This window comes from Coenobita brevimanus, chromosome 116 (genome assembly GCF_032717465.1).
Source record: "Coenobita brevimanus isolate Jiangsu-jjx chromosome 116, ASM3271746v2, whole genome shotgun sequence".
NCBI lineage: Eukaryota > Metazoa > Arthropoda > Malacostraca > Decapoda > Coenobitidae > Coenobita > Coenobita brevimanus.
The window spans coordinates 22001868-22019466 of record NC_137069.1 but is presented as its reverse complement, the minus strand read 5'-3'; positions in this window follow the sequence as shown (position 1 = coordinate 22019466).

The window sequence follows — 17599 nt, the reverse complement described above, 5'->3', positions numbered from 1 at the left end:
ACTAAAAACAAAGAACAGTTTCCTTTTCTTTTTTAACTATTTTTCCGGAAGCTGTTGGACAATCAGTATGGCATCAGTGGTCCCTTTGCCTGGCATAGACTCAAACTGCATCTCATCAGCATTCTTTCCCTAATGTGTATAACTTCTTGGACGCTCTCCATTACCTCCATTATCTGGTTCAACAATTGTATGCCTCTATATCCCCTTCCTAGGGCATCACCCTTCTCCTTGTACACATTTACAATCACAGTCTTCAGCCAGTCATCTGAGACAGCACACTCATATACTCGTAATTATAAGATATTTATCAAATTAGTAACTAACCCCACTCCAGTATATCCTGAGGCCTTCAGTATTTCAGCAGTCAACTCAGACACATTCGCCACCTTCCCCAACTGCATCCTGCCTGTTGCCTTGCTCACAGTAGCAGCATCAATCAGAGATTAAAGGACAAACACTGGATTGGCTGACTCCACTCCTTCCCTTTTCCAGTCAAGCTCCTCATTCAGCAGCTGGTTATAATGCTCTCTTCAGGAGTCTTTCATATCCTCAATGTCCACCACTACTTTTCCCTCATCATTTTTCACAAACGTTACTCACTTATGATATCCAGGTTTTCTCTGTTCATCTAATTTGCCACCTTCAGTGCCATATTCCTCCTTTTCGTGCTATTTAAATTAACCAGTAAAAGTCCCTGAGACTCAGATTTTCCATGTATACCTCCTTTCTCGTCCTACTCTTAGCAGCCAAGTACTCCTCTCCGTTACCACCACTTTTCCGTTTCTGGTAGAGTTTTTTTTTTTTTTTCCTTAACTGTGGTCCCACCATTATGTTACCTTATGTCTTGGAGGGCCCGTTGTCCATCGACACACTGAAACAGTAACTCTGGAGAGATTGTTCTCGAGAGCTCTGAAGAGTTCGTCAACGCTTCTGTCAATAGCTCCCTGTTCAGCCACAACTCTACTCATCTCACTATATAGGAGGCATCCTTTACTGCTTGGTTTTTCAACTTCCATATTTTCCTCCTGGGTGCATAGGTCCTCTTCTTCACCACCCGCTCCTTTCACACCATGTCACATATCAGTAATTTGTGTTGTTGCACACACTTTTCGCTCCCTATAACTTTAACATCCCTCACCATACTCTTACTAACCTTTCTGACCAGAAAATAGTAAATCTGGTTATTATTACACCTAGATTCATAGGTAATTAACCTACTCTCTCTTTTCGGAAAATGTTGCACTCACACCACAGGCCCTGCCCACACGCACAGTCCCAAGCCTAGACATGGGACCTGGGACCCACAGCCTACGAGTCGTGGCCAGTGGCTTTGACAGTGGCCACGGAGCACCCTACTAAGATAGCTCCAGGGACATCCTTCAAGCGTGATTTGGCACTGCAACTGCACCATCATTATACATCCGCTTATAAGGTAACCTCCTGGGGCACTACTCCCAGGTTCGGGTCCCTCTGTATTGAGTGGAAGGGAACCACAGTGCCCTGTACCCTCTGGCAAAGATCTGATTCCCATACCATCCTAGTCTCAAGAACTACACTGGCAGAGCTCGCACCACGTCTCCCTTCAGGTCTGCCACTATTTAGCGGGACAAAGTTTTCTGGCCGCATGCCCTTGGTGGCGTCATATCCTAACACACTGGTGGGTACATTGTGAGGTATTGAAAGCACATATAGAGAAAGTAGTGCATGAGATAGAGAAAGCGTTTGTGACAATATTCTGGCCTACTCTTCATGTTCGTGTCACACTGAACAGGGTCAGCAAAGGGATACCCTGATGGCTAGTGAAACTGGAGCTCCAATTCTCCCTATCACCAGCATTTCCATCCACTGTGGAGTACCGCCCTGACCTGATGGGCTGTTTATGAGGTGAATTAAGGAGAAAGGAGATGAGATTGTGAGAGGGAGTCGCTTTGGGAATAATCGTGAAAGATATTAGACTGATACCAACACAGAGTCCTTCCCCTGAGGCTACCACAATTCTTGACTGCCACTCTCTTGATGAAAGATGACTTGAGGTCAAATTTCTCCCTCCACTGGAGCGCCTCTCCCAGCAGCTTCACCAGTTTCACCATATCACGGACATTTGCTGTAGAGTATTTATTATTATCATTATTATTAATAATATAATAATAATAATAATAATAATAATAATAATAATTATTATTATTATTATTATTGATTGGAGTATGGATGGATGAATTATTATTATTATTATTATTTTTGTTATAATTACTGCTACTACTACTACTGTTCCAACTACTATTACTACTACTATTACTACTACTACTACTACTACCACCAGTACAACAACAACAACAGCAATAACAACAACAACTACTACTACTACTGCTGTTGTTGCTGCTGCTACTGCTACTACTACGTCAACATAACTGCAGGATGCGGTAGGGGAATGCACTGGGTGTGTCTGGGTTGTCTGCTGGGACGTTGGCGTCCGGAGATAGGAATGAGTTTAGTTACTGATTTTATCAATTTTCTTATGTATGAATGTTAGGGTGCCCTCCCCCAAGTAGAAACTGTTCACTTTTTCAAGACTATATATGTTCCTTACTATCGCTGAAAGCACCTTGTGAAAAATTTGATGAAATGCACAATTTTTAGAGGTCACTCCCAATGCCATAATTCCCCCCCCCCAAAAAAAAAAAAAAAAAAAAAAATGAAATGATAACACAACATCGATGGATTTTCGGCAAAAATGAAACATGTATTTTCAACGTTTCCAAACATCAAATAACATAATTAAAACACTAAAAATTGGAATAATGCATCACGTTGTCTTCATCAAAGCAGCTTTCGTCAGAACTGGCAGTCTTTTCCAGTGGTCAGCGACGAGTTGCAGTATGTTCTGCTACTTCCGTAGTTACATTTGCTTTCTTAGCTTTACTTTGCTGTCTAATTTGTTTGGACGTCAATAGTCCTTGAAATTCATCCTCAGATTCTGCTGATGAGGAAGTGCTACAGCCTTCAGCATCAACAGAACTCGATGGTATAGTCATTTCCATCTGCTGTGTGATGAGCTTGCATTTTTCTTTTCGAGCATTGGCTTGATTATTTCTGTGCTGCTTATGAGCCTCCTTGTTTGACAAGATTCTGTCCACCCTGGACATATTCCCGCTGAAGGGATTCTGTTGCTGTAATCGCAGGAACTGCTTATCCTCTTCGTTTGTCATAGTGAGATGAGCGTCCTTTTGAGAAATGTCAAACAGTTTTGTGAGTTTTTCTTGAAGTTTTGCTCTTTGACCTCGTTTCTGTAACGATCTGTTGCTCTTCAGCACACAGTACTCTTTGTGAAGCTTCTGGAGCTTGCGAATACCCGAGTCTAACCTTTGGGTCGGGATGCTCATTTTATCCAGGATCATCATTACCTTCTCAATGGTACTCTTAGTGATGTGACTGATTGTAAGACCGTTCTGATGATGGAACATGAAGTTCCTGAGGACATTGGCATTAGTTGGCAGGTGAGCACCCAATAAATCTTTCTCGGGCTTGCCCAGAAGCCATACTTTTGGACTGCTTCTTGTCATAGGCATGACCTGTTAATGGAACACACTGATAAGCAAGGATTTATTATAACTATAGATAATAATACTAATCAGAACATTATTTTCATATATTAGCTTCAATTCGCTCCGCATACCTGGATACTTATGATCATATGCCGAATACAATTATTATAAAGCGTTGTGTTTGGTATTAGAAATAATCCATTATTAATGAATCAAATATTCGTCAACAATGCATGGTATGTGGAGTGTAAAAACCTAATATATCAAAGTAACTTTTTGATAAGTGCCATTATTGGTAGTTATAATAATTTCACTATGTAACACGATTTTTGTTCTCGGGTGGTGGGTGTTGTTTTCTGATAGTTTCGGTCTCAGAACCATGAAAAATGGCTATAACTCTCGTCAGACTCTGCTTTTGTGACTAGGAGAGTGATGTTTATTATTTCAAACATGTGAAAAATGGCTACCTAGGCAGAGTGAGGTGAGTTCTTGGGTGAACGAAAAGCTTCATAAGTGATTTTACTTGTGTCTGCATGTGCCGATGTCAGCGTTGCAGGTCATTTTGCTGAGCTCGGTGACTGGCTGAGGCACATTATTCGAACACAAACCGTTTTTGGACGCGCCATACCTTTCCAGATGTGGGCGCTGTCAGTTGAAATGAAGTCAGTCTGAGTGGAGCCTAGTTGAAAGGCTTGTAAATTTATATATATCAATTCTTTATAGAATTACGGATGAATTGTGGATTTTTACAGTAATGGTGCTAATTTTGTTGTAAATGCTATGCAATTGTTTTTGTTTTCTCGATCATTGGAAACACGAATATATCTGTTTTTTCAGAGATGTCATTTAGAGGTTATAACCATTCTGCTGATGCGTTTTGCTATATTTGTGATCAATTTATTAAAACGAGAAAGAAGAAATATTCTGCTGAAGCATCTGTCAAGATGTTTGAAGCTTATAAGGCATATTTTGACAACGTGAATTAGGAGCCACTTCTGGACCCTAGAAAAGTCCTGAGGACACCCTTACACATCAAACCGGTCCAAATGAAACAATTTGTCACGGCTCTGAACAAGCGGTCGGCGGCATTTCAATATCTAAGAGACTTCTTCCCCCTGCTATTGGAGGTGAAAATCAAGGATGGTATTTTCGTCTGTCCACAGCTTAGAAGATCCTGGAGCTCAAGAATTTTCCCAACAAGCTTTCGAGTGTGGAAAAAGTGACTTGGGACAGCCTGAAAGCAATGGTTGGCAGTTTTCTTAGAAATCACAAGGTTAAGGACCGTGTGGAGCTGATTGACAACTTCAAAAATAACTATGGCGCCATGGGCTGTAGAATGTCACTCAAGATTCATATGCCTCATTCTCATCTTGATGAATTCAAGGATAACATGGGTGCATATTCTGAAGAGCAAGGAGAACGCTTCTATCAAGATATAATGGACTTTGAGAGGAGATACCAAGGACAGTATAACGTGAGCATGATGGGGGGACTACACTTGAGGCCTTGTCCGTGAAAGGGATCTACTATACAATCTCAAATCGCGAAAAAATTTCGATTCTAGACTTTTGTGATTTCATTCATTATGTATTCAATAGTGTTACATGTCACTTTTCATATTTATATGTTTTCTTCTGGCTCCTCACGAAGGAAAAGACAAACTCACTCATTCCTTCTAGAGAAAATTAGTAAATATAAATAATCATTCTCCAGTTTACAAAAGCGAAGTTTTAGGATGATGATTATGTTATCTATAGTTTTGGAGCAAAACAATTAAGGAAATAGTACTTGTTACACAGGAACAGATTTTTTTTTTTTTTTTTTTTTTTTTTGTTACATACATATGTGTATGCGAAAGGGAGAGTCTGGGAAGGAAGAACGAGTAAAAGCAGAGGATGGAAGGATGTTAATTGAGATGGATGCAGTAAGGAAGAGATGGGCAGAGTATTTTGAAAGATTGTTAAATGTAGAGGAGGAAAGGGTGGCTGAGACTGTGGCGGATGGAAGGGTGCAAGGAATAAATGTGTTGGGAGAGTTGAATGATTCTTTGATCACGAAGGAGGAAGTAGAGAAGGCAGTAAAGGAGATGAAAACAGGGAAAGCTGCAGGTATGGATGGGTGTGCTGTGGAATGCCTGAAGGGTGGTGGAGTGACTATTCTTGACTGGTTAGTAAGATTGTTGAATGTGTGCTTTCAGAAAGGTATGGTGCCAATTGACTGGGCAAGTGCTTGTGTGGTCTCGTTGTATAAAGGCAAGGGTGATAAGTATGAATGTACTAGCTTTAGGGGTATAAGTCTGTTGAGTGTTGTAGGTAAGGTGTATGGTAGAGTGTTAATTATGAGAGTTACAGAGGGTACAGAGGGAGTGATTGGTGATGAGCAGTGTGGCTTTAGGAGAGGGAGGGGATGCGTTGATCAGGTGTTTGCTGTGAGACAAGTGTGTGAAAAGTATTTAGCGAAAGGCAAGGATGTGTTTTGGGCATTTATGGATTTAGAGAAAGTGTATGATAGAATTGATAGGGAGGCTTTGTGGACTGTTTTAAGATTGTATGGACTTGATGGTAGGTTACTAAAAGGGGTTAAAAGTTTTTATGTAAATAGTAGAGCGTGTGTAAGAGTGGGAAATGCTGTGAGTGATTGGTTTCCCGTGAGAGTGGGGCTGCGACAGGGATGTGTGATGTCGCCTTCGTTGTTTAATATTTACATGGATGGTGTTGTAAGGGAGGTGAATGCAAGAGTTATAGGTGGAGGTCTGAGTCTGGTGAATGTTGATGGTGGAGAGTGGAAACTGAAGCAGCTGCTGTTTGCAGATGATACTGCACTGGTGACTGATTCAGAGGAGAGATTGAGACAGTTGGTAGAGGAGGTTGGAAGGGTGTGTGAAAGGAGGAAATTGAAAGTAAATGAGAATAAGAGTAAAGTGATGAAGTGTGCGAGGTTGATAGATGGTAGGGGGATGAATATAGTTTTGAATGGTGAGTTGCTTGAGGAGGTAGATTGTTTTAAATATCTAGGGTCACATGTTGCTGTGGATGGAAGAATAGATGCAGAAGTGAAGTTTAGAATAAATGAAGTAGGAAAGGTGCTGGGAGGAATGAAAAAAGTGTTTAAATGTCGTTCGCTTAGAATGGATGTAAAGAGAAGTCTATATGAGGGTGTTGTGGTACCGACTGCGTTGTATGGGGCTGAAACATGGAATATGGGTGTAGCAGAGAGGAAAAGTTTGAATGTAATGGAGATGAGGTGTCTGAAGACTATGTGTGGAGTGACGCGTATGGATCGGGTGCGAAATGATGAAGTGCGAAGGAGAACTGGAGTTGTTCGGGGGATGGCTGGTAGAGTTGAGCAGAGTGTGTTGCGATGGTTTGGGCATATGGAGAGAATGGATAATGAGCGATTGGTGAAAAAGATAACTAGATCTGATGTGAGAGGTGTAAGGCTGAGAGGAAGACCACGAATAGGATGGATGGACAGTGTGAAGAGAGCGCTGGATGCAAGAGGGATGTCTGTTGAGCAAGGAAGAGTGGCTGTGCGTGATAGAAATAAGTGGAGAGAAACTGTGAATGAATAAGTGATGATGCAGCCCTGAGGGGATATTCTCCCGCATTTGATCTGATCAGCTAGTCAGGTCAGGTGCGCGTAAGGGGATGGGTCTGTTATGATGTGGCAGGGGTAAACCAGTTCTGCTGTTGGGCCCTGCTGCAGATGTCACTGATTGCATTGCGCAGTTGACCCTTGTGCGGTGTGGTGCGGTGAGGATCTGTTCGTTTTCTCCTTTGGGGCTAAGATGCGAATGAATGTGTTTGAATGGATGAGTAAATGGGGAGTGTGTCGTCCTGTCTCGGCTACCTCCCTTTCCTTGGGGGAAGCAGCCTAGGTATATACTGTAGATAGATAGACATATGTGTTATATAAATTTTACTTTACAGATCAGAGTACTTCACTGCTCGATGTCACGACACGCAGGTCATCAAGAGCACACCAATGTACGTCCCATTGTATGGAGAAATAGTCATCCACTGAGTGACAGTGTGACCACTGAGTCATCGACGAGCCACCCAGCGAGCTCTGCGGGGTGGCCGTGATGCTTTTCCGGCTGTGTCGAAGTTTTCAACAGACGGCTGCTGCACGCAGCAGTGGTAGACGCATGTTACAATAAGTATGTCTACCGACTACTGCTCAAGCTTTATTCAATGTTTAGTTAGATAGTTGTCGCAGTTTTAGGATAGTTAAAGGCAATTACAAGCCATATATTCATTAGACAATTAGACATTCGTGATCAGTTATAATATTATCAGGAATACATGTTTCCTCCAGGGAATGACTTCTCAGTATGAGCCGATTTTCTTGATTTTTTGCATGAAAGCTCCTCAAGTGATATGGAACAGAAGTAGCCTCGTGGAGAATAAAAAGTTTGATTTTTTTTCTTTACATTTTTGGGCCACCCTAAATTGTGTTGTTTTAGATGACTGATTATAGACTGCAATCGTAAATATATATAAGAGGAAAGGTGATGCCTTAGAAAGAGGAAATTGTAAACACATAAAACCTTTAGACCAGATAATGAAGGTAATGGAGAGAATCCCGGAAGGTGAGATATTATGGGACACAGTGAATAGTGATGAGATTCAGTTTGGCTTCAAGCTAAGTAAAGGAATCCCTTATGCGTTATTCATTATCCGACAGCTTCAGGAAAAATATACAAAAAGGGAAAGCGGGCTGTACTCTCTCTTTTTTTTTTTTTTTTTTTTTTAATTTACCGAAGGCCTATGAAAGAGTTCCCAGGAAGGCAGTGAAGTGGGCAACGAGCAAATATGGGATAGAGGAGTGGCTGTTTAGAGTGGTTATGGCTATGTATGTGGGTGCTCGCACCCAGGAAAGAGTGAGCAGGGTTTTGAGTAATGAGTTTTCCGTGAATGATGATGTGCATCAGGGGGTCAGAATTAAGCCCCCTAATATTAATAAACGTGCTTGCATCTCATGTGATTTCAGAACAGGACTCCCATGAGAAGTGTTGTATGTTGATGACTTCATGTTGACTGCAGGGAATGAGAGTGTAGCAGAGTAAAGATTTAGGAAGAGGAGGGATGGAATGGGATACAAGGGTTTAAGAGTAAATACAGGTAAAACAGAATTGATGATGTATAGGGGCCCTAATGACTTTAATGTCAAAGTAGGAGTATGGTCATGAGCAGTTTGCCATAAGGGTGTAGGACGTTATTCCATTATGTGCAGTGTTCATGGCACGTGCATAAGATATGTAGTGGTATTAGAGGTAGGCTGCAAAATTATGCTCATTTTGTGTGTGCAATATGTGGAGGAGAGCATGCACAGGCAGAGGGGTGGGAAAAGATTGACCTTGTCGAAGAGTCTCTGTAGTGGGTGGAAGAGTTTTGTTATTTGGGAGACATGTGCTGGAAGTGGGGCTGGAGCTACCTCCTGGGCTAGGGTAAGGAGTTGTTGGATGAAATTCAGGTAGCTGTTGCCTCTCCTAACAGTGACAGGGTTCTTCCTCTGCACCAAAGAGATCCTTGTATGAAGCATGTGTTTAGAAGGGTATTGCTGTACGGTAGTGAGACTACAAGTAGAGCATATTCATTGGGTCAAACGTACAAAGATATCAATGATTAGATAAACGTGTAGTACATCCTTGATTGACAGGCCTGGGGTTAGGACTGCGATTGAAGAATTAAGAAGAAGGAAGGAATTTGAATGCATTAGTTTTGTGATAAGAACGGGTAGATTGAGATGCCTTGAGCATGTTGAGAGGATGGAGGATGAGATCTGGATGTGGAGGGTGGGAGTTATTATTATTATTATTATCATTATTATTATTCTTCTTCTTATTATTATTATTATTATTTATTTTAGTAGTAGTAGTAGTAGTAGTAGTAGTAGTAGTAGTAGTAGTAGCAGTAGTAGTAGTAGTAGTAGTAGTAGTAGTAGCAGTAGTAGTATTTTATTATTATTATTATTATTATTATTATTATTATCATCATCATCACTCTTCTGTGTCAGGAAAGTATCGGGTCTTGAGTTAAACTACATTTCAAAGCGTGCGTGACCAGTCTCTCCTCTTTTCGCTACACTGTCGCATTTCTGTCTGTCTACAGTGCTCTTGCAACTTCAGTGGTCACTGATCTTCTAAATTATTTGTTTGCATTCCTTCTCCATTATGACAGCGATGTAGCACTTGTCTGGCAGCACACTCTCACCCCTTCTCTGTTCACCTTTCTAATGCAAGGGTTAACCGATACTCTCAGTCACGTCATACGTATGCAACAGAACAACTCTGCAACTGTTTTTCTCAGTCTGTATTTCCCCTCTGCCTATGACCTCCAGTATCATAAGTGCAATATGTCAAGGCATCCCGAAATGTATGGATCTTAGTTTGGCTCACTTTTCTTCTTTATTTTTTATTCTTTGAAAGCACAGCTTTGCAGGCTTCAAGTTTTTTTTTTTTTCTGCATACAAAAAAATAGTCCCAGACCCTGGCATTTAGTTCTACAGAGGCCGAATTCGGTTGAGGCGCCTCAACCAACTGATAACGAGGCCTTCATTTATTGCTTCACCTATATGGTTTCCACTCAGTGTAATAAATGGTTTCCTGGGTTACAGGAAACCATTTGGCTTGTCACTAATTGTTGATTGATCCGAAGGTAGCACTATATCGAGTGAGTGGATCTGGGGCGCCCCCACCTACTACAGTCTGGTTTTACCTTTGCCATCGAAGATTGATGTTACACTTGCCTGTTATTGTACTATATATATATATATATATATATATATATATATATATATATATATATATATATATATATATATATATATATATATATATATATATATATATATACTGTATTGGATTTTCAAGGAAAACTTACGGTTACGTGGGCAGTGGGTCAAGGAAAAGTTAATTATGTTTTGACGTCGATTCATATCCGGATGCATGAGTAAATAATAAAATTCATTGTCGTAGTAGTAGAATATGAAAGATGTGCAGATTGGCCTGCGGGGAAGGCAGAGTCCCAGAGGATTCGAAGTCAGGTATAATCATTCCCTCGTACAAGGGTGGGGTAGGCAGATGACTGAGAATTAAAAAAAAAAAAATGTTTTAGAAGGAGGCGAGGAGAGTTCGAAGGGGTGAGTCTGAGAAGGAAGAGCGAGTAAAAGCAGAGAGGATTGTAGGATGTTAACTGAGATGGATGAAGTAAGGAAGAGATGGACAGAGTATTTTAAAAGAATGTTAAATGTAGAGGAGGAAAGAGAGGCTGAGACTGTGGCAGATGGAAGAGTTGAATGATTCTTTGATCACGATCGAGGAAGTACAGGAGGCAGTAAAGGAGATGAAAGCAGGGAATGCTCCAGGTATGGATGGATGTGTTGTGGGATGTCTGAAATGTGGTGGAGCGACTATTGTTGACTGGTTAGTAAGTTTCCTTAGTGTTTTTTGTGAGAGGTATGGTGCCAACTGACTAGGGAAGTGCGTGTTTTGTTCCGATATATAAAGGTATGTATGATAAGTATAAATGTACTATAGTTTTACCGGTATAAGTCTGTTGAGAGTTGTAGGTAAGGTGTAAGGTAGTGTCAACTAAAAGAGTTAGAGAGGGTACAGAGAGTGTGATTGGTGATGAGCAGTGTGGATTTAGTGGAGGGGGGATGCGTGGATAAGGTGTTCGCTGTGAGACAGGTGTGTGAAAAGTATTTGGTGAAACATAAGCATGTGTTTTGGGAGTTCATGGATTTAGAGAAAGTGTATGATAAAACTGTTAGGGAGGCTTTGTGGACTGTTTTAAGATTGCATGGACTTGATGATAGGTTGTTAAAAGGAGTGGAAAGTTTTTGTGTAAATAGTAGAGCTTGTGTAAGAGTGCAAAATACTGTGAGTGATTGGTTTCCCGTGAGAGTAGGGCTGCTGCAGGGATGTGTGATGTCGTCTTTGTTGTTCAGTATTTTTATGGATGATGTTTGAAGGGAGGTGAATGCGAGAGTGTTAGGTGGAGGTCTGAGTATGATGAATGCTGATGGCAGAGAGTGGAATCTGAAGCAGTTGCTGTTTGCCGATGATACTGCACTGGGGGCTGATTTGGAGAGACTGAAACAGTTGGTAGAGGAGCTTTGGAAGGGTGTGTGAAAGGAGGAAATTGAGAGTAAATGAATGTAGTTTTGAATGGTGAGTTCCTTGAGGAGGTGGAATGTCTTAAGTATATAGGGTCACATGTTGCTGTAGATTGAAAAATAGATGTAGCTGTGAAGTTTAGAATGAATGAAGTAAGAAAGGTGCTGGGAGGAATGAAAAAAGTGTTTAGATGTTGTTCACGTAGAATGGATGTAATGAGAAGGTTGTATGAGGGTGTAGTGGTACCGACTGCATAATGTGGGTCTGAAGCATGGAATATGGGTGTAGCAAAGAGGAAGAGTTTGAATGTAATGGAGATGAGGTGGCTGAGGAGTATGTGTGGAGTGACACGTATGGATCGATTGAAAAATGATGAAGTGCGAAGAAGAACTGGAGTCATGCTGGAAATGACTGATCGAATTGACCAGTGACTCTTGGGATTGTTTGGACATATGGACAGAATGGATGAAAAGTGTTTGGCAAAATGGATAACTGGATCGGATGTGAGAGATGTAAGGCTGAGAGGAGGACCATGAATAGGATAGATGGACAATGTGAAGAGAGTGTTAGACGAGAGAAGGATGTCTGTAGAGCAGAGTGGCTGTGCGTGATAGGCATGACTGGAGAGAAATCGTGAATGAATATATAGTGACACGGCCCCGAGTGGATATTCTCCCTAAATTTGGTCTGATCAGCTGATGAAGTCAGGTGCGGACAAGGGGATGGATCCAGTACGATATGGCAGGGTAAACCATCTCAGCTGTCAGGCCCTGATGCGGATGGCGCTGATTGCACTGCGCAGTTGACCATCATGCGGTGAAGTGCAATGAGGATCTGTCCCTACTCCTCTTGGGGCTAAGATGCTAGTAAATGTGTGTTTGGATGAGTAAAATAGGAGTACATCGTTCTGTCTCGGCTACCCCCCTATCTTTGGGAGAAGCAGTCTAGGTATATAGATAGACAGACGATAAGGTCAACAAGAAATATGTGGAAATCATGGGGGTATTTGCCTTCTTAGTGTAATAAGAAAATTATATATATATATATATATATATATATATATATATATATATATATATATATATATATATATATATATATATATATATATATATATATATATATATATATATATATATATATGGGGCAGAGTATTTTGAAAGATTGTTAAATGTAGAGGAGGAAAGGGTGGCTGAGATTGTGGCGGATGGAAGGGTGCAAGGAATAAATGTGTTGGGAGAGTTGAATGATTCTTTGATCACGAAGGAGGAAGTGGAGAAGGCAGTAAAGGAGAAGAAAACAGGGAAAGCTGCAGGTATGGATGGGTGTGCTGTGGAATGCCTGAAGGGTGATGGAGTGACTATTGTTGACTGGTTAGTAAGATTTTTGGATGTGTGCTTTGTGAAAGGTATGGTGCCAATTGACTGGGCAAGTGCTTGTGTGGTCCCGTTGTATAAAGGCAAGGGTGATAAGTATGAATGTACTAGCTTTAGGGGTATAAGTCTGTTAAGTGTTGTAGGTAAGGTGTATGGTAGAGTGTTAATTATGAGAGTTACAGAGGGTACAGAGGGAGTGATTGGTGAGGAGCAGTGTGGCTTTAGGAGAGAGAAGGGATGCGTGGATCAGGTGTTTGCTGTGAGACAAGTGTGTGAAAAGTATTTAGCGAAAGGCAAGGATGTGTTTTGGGCATTCATGGATTTAGAGAAAGCGTATGATAGAATTGATAGGGAGACTGTGGACTGTTTTAAGATTGTATGGACTTGATGGTAGGTTACTAAAAGGGGTTAAAAGTTTTTATGTAAATAGTAGAGCGTGTGTAAGAGTGGGAAATGCTGTGAGTGATTGGTTTCCCGTGAGAGTGGGGCTACGACAGGGATGTGTGATGTCGCCTTGGTTGTTTAATATTTACATGGATGGTGTTGTAAGGGAGGTGAATGCAAGAGTTTTAGGTGGAGGTCTGAGTCTGGTGAATGTTGATGGTGGAGAGTGGAATCTGAAGCAGCTGCTGTTTGCAGATGATACTGCACTGGGGGCTGATTCAGAGGAGAGATTGAGACAGTTGGTAGAGGAGTTTGGAAGAGTGTGTGAAAGGAGGAAATTGAATGTAAATGAGAATAAGAGTAAAGTGATGAAGTGTACGAGGTTGGTAGATGGTAGGGGGATGAATATAGTTTTGAATGGCGAGTTGCTTGAGGAGGTAGAGTGTTTTAAATATCTAGGGTCACATGTTGCTGTGGATGGAAGAATAGATGCAGAAGTGAAGTTTAGAAAAAATGAAGTAGGAAAGGTGCTGGGAGGAATGAAAAAAGTGTTTAGATGTCGTTCGCTTAGAATGGATGTAAAGAGAAGGCTGTATGAGGGTGTTGTGGTACCGGCTGCATTATATGGGGCTGAAACATGGAATATGGGTGTAGCAGAGAGGAAAAGTTTGAATGTAATGGAGATGAGGTGTCTGAGGACTATGTGTGGAGTGACGCGTATGGATCGAGTGCGAAATGATGAAGTGCGAAGGAGAACTGGAGTTGTTCGGGGGATGGCTGGTAGAGTTGAGCAGAGTGTGTTGCGATGGTTTGGGCATATGGAGAGAATGGATAATGAGCGACTGGTGAAAAAGGTAACTAGATCTGATGTGAGAGGTGTAAGGCTGAGAGGAAGACCACGAATAGGATGGATGGACAGTGTGAAGAGAGCGCTGGATGAGAGAGGGATGTCTGTTGAGCAAGGAAGAGTGGCTGTGCGTGACAGAAATAAATGGAGAGAAATTGTGAATAAGTGATGACACAGCCCTGAGAGGATATTCTCCCGCATTTGATCTGATCAGCTAGTCAGGTCAGGTGCAGGTAAGGGGATGGGTCTGTTATGATGTGGCAGGGGTAAACCAGTTCTGCTGTTGGGCCCCGCTGCGGATGTCACTGATTGCATTCCACAGTTGACCCTTGTGTGGTGTGGTGCGGTGAGGATCTGTCCATTCTCCCCTTTGGGGCTAAGATGCGAATGAATGTGTTTGAATGGATGAGTAAATGGGGAGTGTGTCGTCCTGTCTCGGCTACCTCCCTTTCCTTGGGGGAAGCAGCCTAGGTATATATATATATATATATATATATATATATATATATATATATATATATATATATATATATATATGTCAGGACTCTAAAATATCTTAATACATAATAGCTAGCAACATACATATATATTCTAGTGATTAGGTCAATGTCAAACCTAGGGGCCAAAAGGAAATGACGTTAGCACCTCTCCAGAATGCCTTTCACCAGCAAAATAGCCCACGAACAGCGCCTCGTGACCATACACACACATACACACACACAGGCTTCTAGAACATTTCAACAACAGTATAACACACGTGACACGGCCCCTGCTAAACGAGAATGTAGGAATCTGAGCTCAGAAGGATACTGGCTGTAGAACCGGTAGGTAGCGGAGAGAGCGAATAAGAAGAGGGGCCAACTAGACTTAGTTAGTATATTAAGTCTCTGTATAATACTGTACATTCGCTGCTCAACTTGGACTTTCTCTGAAGATAATAAATCAAGATCAACTCCCTGTATTCATCTTTAACTCCTCCTGCTCTTCAATTACCAAAATAACTTTAACCAAAACTCAAGACTCACCTATTACAAGATTAAAGAGTTACATATATTTAAATGTTGGTTACGAAGTTCCAACATAAAATGGTGGCAGCAGTGGGATACAAACCCACGCCTCCGGAGAGACTGTTGACTCAATAATTCCAAGTTTTAACATTTCATCGACATACTGGTTTGCGAGTGTACGCTGAGATTGTGGGATCCGATAGGCCGGTACGAAAATTGGTGGTGTATCTGGGTGCACATTAATCTTGTGATTAATCAAGTTAGTACACCCTAATTGTTCTCCGGGTAATGCTACGGTGTCCCTGTGTGTTTCCAACAGGGTTAACAAATAATTTTCTTCATCAAATTCACCTGAGTGAATTAAATTTTCTTTTATGCTTTCTCTATCCATAGATTTTTATCTCACTTGTCACTCCAGCTACAACTATTTCCTTCACAGAGGCGGGACATTTTTCAATATTTTCTAACATTAAATGGTGGCAGTGACGATCGACTCTACTTCTAAGAAATATCATTTCTACAAAAGCAGGCGAAACTGTCAGCTCCAGTTCTACAGCTGCTTCTACATTACTACAATTCTACAATCAAGCAAACGAGTATACAATAAGAAGAATGAGTCTACGAGTCTACGAGCATACAGTAGCAACAACGAGTTACGAGTGAGGATCAACAAGCTCTAAAATTAACTACAAATAAGAAGTCAACAAGACATCTCTATAATCTTCTTCACGCAACTTCAAGTATCAGCAAGAAGAACAAAAAACAAAACAAGTAAAGGAAATGCAAGACCAAAGCAACAAGCACTAAAACTCCAACACTCTCCAACAGCCCCCACCCTCTACCACTAACGCAGGAGTGTCAAAACGACGACAGCAAATACCAAGCCTATATTCACAACTCATCATACTAACTCATTTTCACTCAAGTTGCTCGTCACTACTCATTTACTCACCACAGCTACCACTGTGGGAAGTCGGCGTCACCATACATGTTTCCTGAGACGACATCACGTCTATTAACGTGTGTCTGACACCCCACAACACGTCAATCAACCCGTGAAGGACAACGCTATCACCATGTGCAACACCACTCACACCATTCCTACCACGGTAAAAATTTGTGAGTTACATAGTTACTTCATTTATACAATACACAGTAATAGACACAGTGGTAGACACCTTCTGCACAAACATATAAAACGTGCTGTATATTTACAACTTGCGTACACATACTTACTTCAATTATCTGCATATTCCAATCACTAAATAATCACCAACAATAAATATTCAGCACTGTATATATTAATTCATTTATTATAGCATTTATTTACTACCAACGAGTGTTACCATTTATACCTACATAAAATACCTGGTACATTTTTCATACATACAACTATACATCCACAAAGTAATAAAGAAAATTTACTATCACAGTTACTCAGTAAGCGATTAAAAGAACTGCATTAAAAATTTATTAATTAAAGCTACCTAGTGGAAACAGACAAATTAAGTTACAAGGAAAACTGGAAAAAACAAATGACCAACACAACTGACATTAGCAAGAATGAACAACATCTTCCACACAATCGTGAAGACAAAGATTTCCACACAGTGCTGACACATATATTGCCCACGATAGGTACAAGTGAACAACAAGTCAGTGTATATAGCTAATACTGTATATAGTGTGTATATATATATATATATATATATATATATATATATATATATATATATATATAAAATAAAATATGGGGCTATACAGTATAATAATTATCATATTCAGTAATATCTGGGCAATATAAACTAAACCTTAAAAAAGGGTCCCAAGGGAATTAGCCAGCAATTATGCAACCTCAGACAACGCCGTAGTCAAACGAAGTTAAACAAACTATAGAAAATCAATTAAAAAAAAAAAAATGTTCTCCCCGAGCCAGTAGCAAGACACATCATCACTATCATCGACCGCAGCATGACCGGATTCGATGTCAGGACTGCATTTATTACAATTATGTAACGATAAACGATTGCATTATGTTATACTTGCTACAATTTTGTAACTACAAACGATATGTAACAATTCATACAATGTTACAATTATGTATTACCACAGTATTATGTAACAATTCATACAATGTTACACTTATGAATTACCACAATATTATGGAACAATTCATACAATGTTACAATTATGTATTACCGCAATATTATGTAACAATTCATACAATGTTACAGTTATGCATTACCACAATGTTATTACAATATTATGTAACAATTCATACAATGTTACTACAATTCTGTATTACCAGAATCATCACACAA